At 40.1% G+C, this 10,334-nt stretch overlaps 1 long non-coding RNA gene across 1 annotated transcript; it reads left to right on the top strand.

Moving 5' to 3' along the window:
• Positions 1 to 4,521: 4,521 nt before the first annotated feature.
• LOC311433779 lies at positions 4,522 to 9,739 on the top strand. The gene is made up of 2 exons (XR_014690954.1): positions 4,522 to 4,635; positions 9,019 to 9,739. It is a non-coding gene; the product is annotated as an uncharacterized lncRNA (long non-coding RNA).
• Positions 9,740 to 10,334: the final 595 nt, after the last annotated feature.

The following is a 10,334-nucleotide window of genomic DNA, read 5'->3' as shown; positions in this document are numbered from 1 at the left end:
AGTGGAGTTGCTTGCTGGGGCTAAACCACAATTACCAACCACAAAGATAAAGGATATTTGACAGATGACCACTTAAAACAAAGCTTTAGCATTATTATTAGTAGTAGTGTTGCTATGTTGGGTATTATAGATTTTAATAATTTTAAACTGCAAGAAAAAAAAAACTTGGAATAAAAGATTCTAATGCTAGAATATTTCAAAGGTATTTCTCAGTCAGTATACACAATGCAGTCTCCCCAGGATGATTCTGGGTCTGAACAAAGCATTAAGTAGGTTAGAGCTCCCAGTGGAAGAATGGAGAAGTCTAAAAATCAGCACTCTGCTAGTAGCTGCAGAAATGGTTTTATTGTAGAACTGGACTGGTTTTACCTTACAATGTGCTGGCCAAGAGTCTCTAAGTATTAAAATCAACAAAATATATTGTCTATGCAGGCAAACGTGTGCTTCAAAGCAGTCAGATGTGATCTGCCTGATCTAGCAAAAGGAGAGATTTGTGCAGCTTGAGAAACTACAACAAGGCATCTGGCCAGCTTATAGAGCACGGCCAACATCAGTGTCTGACACTGATGATGAACGTTTCAGTACCAAGTCCACTTCAAATCAAGAGGGAAAATGGTATTCTTCGTGATCATCAGCCAGTTCTGAGCTAGCTAGCCAGAGCTGTTTAGCAATTCCAATGAACTTCAGAGGAAGGATCACCATCTGTACCTTTGAGAAGCCTGCTGAAGTCACTTGAGAATGCATTCAAGACTATATATTTAACATACACAAACATGTCCATGTTTGCTTGCAGTAGGGAAAAAATCTAGAATAATGAGAACTATATACCATAGAAAATAAGCAATGGTCAGTTTTTCTAGATCATTATATATATATATATATATATTATTTTTATAAATAAAAATACCTTGTAATACCTAATATTTGGCTGTTTGTCTAGTGAAGCAGTGGGTTTTAAATTTATTGTGAAGAATGTTCTCACATCTCCAGTGGATTAGAAATAAAGGATCATTTGTCAAATCTCACTCAGTATACTAGAAATAATTTTCTGACAATAGCACAGCACATGCTAAGTACATGCTGGAAAAAATAACTATACCAGTTGCCCACATTCAAATGTCAATTCACTCTAGTAATGCTCATTTCTTCTGCTGATTCATGTTACAACATCGTCCCCACCTACCCAACTTCCAGAGCATCAATAAAAGAAAAAGAAAAGAAAAAACCTTTTGTGCTCAGAACCTTGTGCTCAGAACCTGGCTCCAAAACACTTAACTACATTTTTAAAAAATGTTTTAGCATTTATGACTCCCTTTCAAATAGCACCATTTCATACAGATATGTTCAACTAAATTACATCATTTCTTCCCTTTCCCATGAAGTATTTCCACAGTGAGAAGTAAAGGACATTAAGTCCCTCTACAAAATCAATCTGAACAAAAATCTTATTATGTAAACATATTTTTTTTTTTTTTTTGTCCAGAGGTTCTGCATCACTTGTGAGTCAAGACAGACAGAAATCACCATCTGATAAAAATGGGATTCTCAGTCAAAAATAAGAGTACAAATAATAAGGACAACCCAACACATTAGAATCTCAGACAAACTTGCAAATCACAGAATCACAGAATTGTCTGGGTTGGAAGAGACCTCAAGATCATCAAGTCCAACCTCTGACCTAACACTAACAAGTCCTCCTCCTCCACTAAAGCATATCGCTAAGTTCAACATCTAAATGTCTTTTAAAGACAGACCTCCAGGGATGGTGACTCCACCACTTCCCTGGGCAGCCCATTCCAATGCCTCACAACCCTCTCAGTAAAGAAGTTCTTCCTAATATCCAACCTAAAACACCCCTGGTGCAACTTTAGTCCGTTCCCCCTTATCCAGTCACTAGGCACATGGGAGAATAGAGCAACCCCCACCTCTCTACAGCCTCCTTTAAGGTACTTTAATGTAAAGAACGATAAGGTCACCCCTGAGCCTCCTTTTCTACAGGCTGAACAAACCCAGCTCCCTCAGCTGCTCCTCGTAGGACTTGTTCTCCAGACCCCTCACCAGCTTCATCGCCCTTCTCTAGACTTGCTCGAGCACCTTGATGTCCTTCTTGTAGCGAGGGGCCCAAAACTGAACACAGTACTCGAGGTGCGGCCTCACCAGAGCCAAGTACAGGGAGACGATCACCTCCCTAGCCCTGCTGGTCACACTGTTTCTGATACAAGCCAGGATGCCGTTGGCCTTCTTGGCCACCTGAGCACACTGCTGGCTCATATTCAGCCGACTATCCACCAATACTCCCAGGTCCTTCTCAGCCTGGCAGCTTTCCAACCATTCCTCTCCCAGCCTGTAGCTCTGCTTGGGGTTGTTGCAACCCAGGTGCAGGACCTGGCACTTGGCCTTGTTGAACTTCGTGCAGTTGACCTCAGCCCATCAGTCCAGTCTATCCAGATCCTCCTGCAGAGCCTTCCTGCCCTCGAGCAGATCGACACACACACCTAACTTGGTGTCATCTGCAAACTTACTGAGGGTGCACTCGATCCCCTCATCCAGATCATCAATAAAGATATCAAAGAGGACTGGCCCCAGTACCAAGCCCTGGGGAACACCACTAGTGACCAGCCTCCAACTGGATTTGACTCCATTCACCACGACTCTTTGGGCCCAGCTATCCAGCCAGTTTTTAACCCAGAGAAGAGTACGCCAATTCAAGCCATGAGCACACAGTTTCTTGAGGAGAATGCTGTGGGAAACGGTGTCAAAAGCCTTGCTGAAGTCAAGGGAGACCACATCCACAGCCTTTCCCTTGTCCACCAAGCGCATCACTTTGTCATAGAAGGAGATCAGGTTCGTCAAGCAGGACCTGCCTTTCATAAACCCATGCTGACTGGGCCTGATCACCTGCTTGCCCTGTAAGTGCCACGTGATGACACTCAAGATAATCTGCTCCATGAGTTTCCCTGGCACTGAGGTCAAACTGACAGGCCTATAGTTTCCTGGGTCTGCACTCCAGCCCTTCTTGTAGATGGGCGTCATGTTTGCTAGCCCCCAGTCAACTGGGACCTCCCCCAATAGCCAGGACTGTTGATAAATGATGGTAAGCAGCTTGGCCAGTTCCTCCGCCAGTTCTCTCAGTATCCTCGGGTGGATCCCATCTGGCCCCATTGACTTGTGTACATCCAAGTGCAGTAGTAGGTCACCAACCATTTCCTCATGGATAGTGAGGGCCACACTCTGCTCCCCATCCCCTTCCACCAGTTCAGGGTACTGGGTATCCAGAGAGCAACTGGTTTTGCTGCTAAAGACTGAGGCAAAGAAGGCATTAAGTACTTCTGCCTTTTCCTCATCTTTTGTAACAAGGTTTCCCCACGCATCTAGTAAAGGATGGAGATTCTCCTCAGTCCTCCATTTAGCGTTGATGTATTTGTAAAAGCATTTTTTGTTGTCTTTAATGGCAGTAGCCAGATTGAGCTGCAGATGAGCTTTGGCCTTTTTTAGTTTAAAGCCCTCTCAATGAGCCCCGCCAGCTCCTGGCCTAGGATCCGTTTTCCCCTTAGAGATAGGGACCTGTCTGTGGCCATCAGGCCAGGTGCAGAGTAAAGCACCCCATGGTCAAAAAAAAAAAAAACAAATTTCTGTGTTGGCATCAGCCTCTGAGCCACGTGTTTATCAGGTGGGCTTTCTGTGTCCTCTCTGTACCCCTCCCTGCCACCGTAGGGATGGACGAAAACACCACCTGTACTCCCACTCCATCCACTAACCGTCCCAGTCCCCTAAAGTCACATTTGATGGTCTTCAGGCTTCTCTCTTCAATGTCATCACTGCCAGCCTGGACTATTAAAAGAGGACAATAGTCAGAGGGGCGAACCAGGTTGGGAAGCTTTCTGGCAATGTCCCTGACCCTGGCCCCAGGGAGGCAGCAGACTTCCCTAGGGGTAGGGTCAGGCTGACAAGTAGGTCCCTCTGTTCCCCTGAGAAGGGAATCGCTCACAACAATCACCCTTCTTTGTGTCCTGGTGGAGGCAGTCCTGAGGTGTGGAGTCGACTGATATCCCGCAACCTCTCGACCTCCTCCCTGAGTTCTGCCACGAGTCGGACCAGGTCGTCCACCTGCTCGCACCTCACGCACACAGTCTCTCTGCCCCCCACAGGTGGTAGCAGCGGGCTCAGGCACTCCCTGCATCCGGACACCTGAACTGCCGCATTTCTGAGCGGGCAGTCGGTCTGGGTGTGTACAGACTTCCTAGAGAGAGCACTGTGCCTGGTGTACACCATTGCAGCTGAGCTAGCGGTAGACCGCCGTTAGAGGAGGTGTTCGTATGGGCAGGGAGTTGCGCTCTGCCCAGCCTGCTCGCCCAGCCTGCTCGCCCTGCCTGCTCGCCCTGCCTACTGAGGCGCCATGCCCTGTGTGCCCGTCCTGGTCGCCGCGCTCCCGACCGTTCAAAAGCTGCCGTTCAAAAGGGCAGCTTTTGAACGGTCGGGGAGGGGGCGCTGCTGGCTCCGCCTCCGCCTCGTTCTCTCCTCGTTCACCTCCCTCAAGCGGGCTCGGTGCCGGAAAAATTGGCCCTGCCTGCCCGATCCCCCGCTGCGCTGCAGAACGCGTCTGTCCCGGAGCCGATCGCCTCGGCAAGTGGCAATGTAAGTTAGCTCTCTGGGAGATGAGATGGTTCCAATGATTTCAGTAAGATTGCCTTTGATCTAACTGAGAATCTGGCCCACTTTCTAAAACTGGTTAAAACTTAAGGACGTGCAATAATTTGTTAGAAACCAGAGGCAAAATATTTCTTAGCCCATGTAAAGATGGTGTATCTACATTAAAAAGAAAAGGACTTCTAACCTGGTATCCTCCAAACACTGCACAAGAATGTTCCAGTTTCCTTTAGAAGACAACATGATTGTGTACTTGCACACAGTTTCAGTATCAGAACCTAGGATCATCTTTGATGCACACAGTTCTGCTGCAAAGACATGATACACATGTGCAGACACAGCTCTCAAAAACTCTCGTTTCTATCCAAATACTCTCTTCTTTCTCTACTTGTCATGACTCCAAGAAAGATCATCTTCCCCATTGCTCCAAGCATTTGATATTATCATACCCTGAAAGAACATACTAAATTATTCTAATTAAAAAGTAATCATATTTTAAATCAGAAGATATGTAGCTCTTGAAACAAGCTAACCAAAGAAAAGGTAGATTTTTACTTTTAATCAAGAATTGATCTTCACATCAATAATTTATGCCTTCTTAGTCAGATATCAAATATGGGTTACTATTTACAGGTTACAGTAACTGTCTCAGCCATATACCAAAGATAGCCATACCAAACCAAAAGGTAGCCATATTCAGCTATCTTTTCTGGAAAGTCTAACAAAACTTCCACTGTTACACGTGAAGCATTAGAAGATAGACAAAAAGTAAAGACTTAAAGCCAGTGTGCAAATCTTCTAGGAACAGTAAGATTTTGCACCAGACATACTTGCTTAGGTTCAAGTACATAGTAATTTGGAGAGTAAAGTTATTAATATTCAGTGTTAGACTTGGATTATAATAGGCTGTGAAGTTTAATAGATGTTACTATTTCCTCATAAGTTATTTTAAAAACAATGTTTAATTCAATCTCCTTCAAATATTAAGATAAAGTGGGAAAAGAGTTTGCATTTCTTAAAACAAATTTTATAAAGATAGCTTTGCTGAAACCTTTATCTATCATAATGGCAAAACTGAATTTAATATGAGGTTGGTAGGTTATTAAGATTACCAAAAGTCTCCCAGGGCAGACAGACATTTTTTATTTTTGTATGTCTGTTCGTTCCTTAATTTAGAAAGGAAAACAAAATAATGTTCTAATCTGCCGGGGCATCATATTTGGCTGAGGTCCTGATCTTAGACCTACCTATTAGCAATTTCTTGTTGTATACAGAACTTCCCTAGTTATTAATGAAGTTATGTTTCCAGACATAGATTCAAAAGGTTTGTAAAATTACTTTTGTCTGTTCTGTTCTCCAGATCCTTTATGCTTTACATCTGTCCCATGTGCCTGTCACTCACACTTGTGAACTTAACTTTAGCACCTGTTGAAGATTAAAATCTATTTGATGAAGGTAAAGACCCAACTCTTAATCTTCACAAAAATGTGGCAGCAGTTTCTGGACAAATGGAACTTGGCTCGTTTAATAGTTATTAGAGTTGCAGTACTTCCTTTCCAAAGTGATTTAATTTACACATATTCAAAGTGCAAACATTTACTTTCAGTATGAAAAAATAGTTTGTATTAAGAGAAGTGTTTAACAAGACTGAAGATTCCAGTAACTTCATTCAAATCCTCTTGTAACAAGTCAGGGGAATGCTGAAAAAGAGAGGCAGAGAGGGAAACTCTGTGCCCAGCAATATTAGGTTCTTCTTGAGACAAGAAAGTCTCTTCAGTGTTTTAGAGAGAGAGATGTATAAAGAGCTGTTCTTCTATAAGCGACTGAGCATCCTACCCAAGAGAAGTCTGGAGATAACTAATTCAAATTACATTCATTTAAACAACCTGGGGATTCTTTTTGTTTATTGCTAAATATTGCTAAATGCACTCAGAAGCAATGCTTCCTTTTTTTTTTTTTTTTTTTTCTCTACTGTGACACATAAAAATGCAATAATGGTAAACTTTAACTGACATATTCTACTATTTGGCTACCCAGTAAACAGGTCAACGAGTTAAATGTGTTTTGGAAAATTTTGCAATAAAATATATAGTATTATATATAGTATAGAATTACATATTCTGTTGTTGCATGTTTACATAAAAGAATGTACTACCATATATCTTTTGCGACTGTTTCCATAATTTGAATGCATTTGCTTTGTTACCTTTGACTGAAGAGAATAATTTCTAAAATTTGTGCTTTACTGGCACAAGGAAAGCCCATCTTCCTCCGGAGTTCAGGCTGCTTTTCAGAAGTACAGATATCAAACTTCTTCAAGGAAGCAACTTTTAACCAATTTGAACGCAGGCCAAGAATATACAGAGACTTGTGAATCACAGCTCAAAAGAATTATACATTTGGAGATGATATTTTGCAGTTTTGTACAGAAATAAATTTATAGAAAGCTTATATATCTACTTCAAGTGCATAATGGAACTTTTTTAACAATATCAGATGGACAAATAAAATATCTTTGTATCTGTTATATTAGACAGCACAAGAGAAAGTTTGGCAACTAAATAAAGGAAACACACCCTTAATTATAACATGCAGAAGTTTAAAATTGTTTAGATTATCTGTCTTGTTTTCACAAAACTTATAGTACCATATTCATGTAGAGCACAAGCACTTTTGAAATGTTTTTTAAAGCAAACGATATTAGTTTAAACCTGACAAGCCAATGGTACAGCTTTCACCTAGGGCACTTTGAACTAAGAAGCTCAAAAGCACAGATCTGTTCTAGTCAATGACAAAGCCACCTCAGAGCATTCCTCCCTGCAGTTTTCAAAGGGAGAAACACTATTTAAATTTTTTGTCTGACTAAATTTTTCATGTTGATTATGTAGCATGATGAAATATTGCAGTGCTTAAGATGCAAGCATCCCTTACATGCAAAGTACTTTGCACATATGAACTGGTTGCAAAATGTGACAAAATAATCATTTAATTATTTTAAATTGAGACAAACACAATAGAATTTGAACTCACAGCCTTATAAACATATGGTAATGCTATATTAGCCAGTAGGGTACATTTTCATCAGCTTCATAGTTATGGGAGCTCACAGATATTAAATCGCCTCAGGGGAGCGAGATTCTTGTTCCATGACATCAGTAGAAATGGATTAAGAATTGAAAAGAAATACTAATAAAGATGCTTAATATCAACGCTTATGAAGTTTAAAGCCAATACGTTCACCAATTCATTTCATAAACTAACATTTTAATTTCACAAAGATTTCTTATGAGATACCTTATACATGCATACCTCAAAAATAAGAAGAGAAAATGAGGATTAAAAATTAGATTTATAACCATATCTTTTTTTCACAGTTATATATACTAGGCCTATGTAAAATGAAAAGATAAAAAGGTCCAGCAACATGTTACTATTATCTGAATAGTACTGCAGCTTTCTTCACAAACAACCTGAAAACAACCATCTCAAAAGTAAACATCAAAATTCACATTGAATTCAAGGAAAAGCAACATAATAATAACTCATTTGGCAATTTGGCTTAGAGTTACCATTGAAATACTGGATATATGCATGAAAACGTAAGAAAGAAAAAGCAAGCCAGTAAAAGGTAGCAGCAGCTCATTCAAGGCAAAAATATTCCAGGAATTAAGAAACAATCAAGAAAGTTAAAACTGTTTCTTTATGTGAAAATGTGGTATTTTCCCAGTTAAGGCAGTACTTCTAACTCCCTTTTCAAGAGAGCAGTGTAGAAAATACTAGTTAAACCACAATTTCTTAAAGGTCTACAACTAAAGGAGAAAACAAGATGGGTTTTAGATCCTTCCCCAGATTAAAAGGAATTAGGTACCTTTCTCAGTCTGTGACCAGGAATTCATGAGTTCTTAAAACACAGTCTAAAAAATGCAAACACTGGTAGCAGTTACAACAGTGCTAAACTGATAGAACACTTGAAATACAACAATTTATTTTGGTTTTATTGCATTGCTATTTGTTTCTAACACTGAAAAAGTTATTTAAAAGACCCAAACAGGGGACTAGGGGACTTTGTATTCCAAAGTAAAATTTTTATGTCAACCATTGGAGTGGTATGATAATCACCGTGTCACAAGTCCTTCCTTCCCTCATAAGCCTTCCAACATGTCAAACAACAAGATATTAAAATTCACTACCACACCAAAACACCATCATCACACCAGAACTAAAAAGCATTCACTACCTAATTTCAAAACCTTTGCCTTCTAGCAAGTGGTATACTTTAATTGCATACAGACCTTCACAAAGTACATACAAGTATATTTTGTCCAAGAGCTATCTAAGGCAAAATCACTTTCCATCTCAATCTCCTTACAGTGTCTGGAATCTCTTCTCGTCAAGTATTTTATTACTTCCAACATCAAAGTTTCCAATCTCAATTGTATCCCGTGAGACTGGCAGGAGTTTGTCAGAAGCACAGGAATTCATCTTCCAGTTGCCTTGCAGTTCCGAAATTTCAACTTCCCATCTGAGGACTCTCATCAGAAATTGTATCAGCAAATGGGAGTTAAGAGAATGTAAAACTTTATCATTGTTTTAAATTACTCTGTTTTTCAACACTAACAAGATCCCATTTTAAATCTGTGGGTTGGATTGCTTTTCTTCCCTCAGTTTTGGGATACATGTTAAAGAGGATTTGTTTCATATACTTGTGCAAGCAATTGTGCCTCAATGTAAATGAAGACTTTTGGTTTGTAACTGCTTTTATCTTCCAAATCAGAGTTGTTGGCTGCACAGCAACAGAACACATTGATTCCATTTCAAAGAACTGTTTTTGACAGAATGGCTCATACACCTTTCCGAGTAATAGAGGATTTTTTTTCTTAAACAAAAAACAAAACAAAACCCCAGCAATTCCAGTGTTAATTGCTGTATTGTTTCAAGAAACAGAAACTTACAGAAAAAAATAGCAACTGCCTACATAACACTGCCTATGTAGAAATTGTTGGAAGATAATTGCAACAAGCTTGAGACAGTCATCCCAGTATTCATATTCTACACTGGCTTCATGAAAAAGTAATTCTTTCTGGCTTCTGAATCTTTGGTTTTCTTATCAGTTTACCTTCCATGTACTGACTGCTGCTTTTAAGCAGCCGCTGCAGCACAAACTGTTATCTGAACTAGAAAAGTTACTTGCATAAGAGTTATTGCTTCAGGGAGAAACACATTTCCTGGGGAGACCAAAGGTGCTACAGCACCTAAACCACTGCGACTTGGTGCTGGGCATGCTGTCAGGCACCAGACGTGGTAGCTGCCCTCCCATCCTCTGGTTCAGACCACTCCTCTGAGGTTTTCACAAGCAACTGGGACAAACTTCTGTTTTGACTAAAGGCAAGGGGAAGGAAAAAACACCCCTCCCAAACGAACAAACAAAACAACAATAACAAAAAAAATTTACTACCACTTAGGCTACTATTTTGGGAGACCACACTAATTAGCTGAGAGGCAGAGTGTTAACATCTCTTTTATTTGAAAATAATGTAATCACTGCAAATTAGCAATTATATCCCTAAAAAAGTAATCCCCACTGTAATTTGGTTACTGGTTTAATTTTAAATCCTGTATTGTCAAATCAAGAAACTGCAACAGTAAATTAAAAAAATAAAATAATAAAATAAAATTTTTAAAAAAAG

Source organism: Aythya ferina (genome assembly GCF_964211825.1).
Source record: "Aythya ferina genome assembly, chromosome: 3".
In the NCBI taxonomy this organism is placed as follows: Eukaryota; Metazoa; Chordata; class Aves; order Anseriformes; family Anatidae; genus Aythya; species Aythya ferina.
The sequence above is the reverse complement of the archived record's forward strand: the minus strand, read 5'-3'. Positions and strand labels throughout refer to the sequence as shown.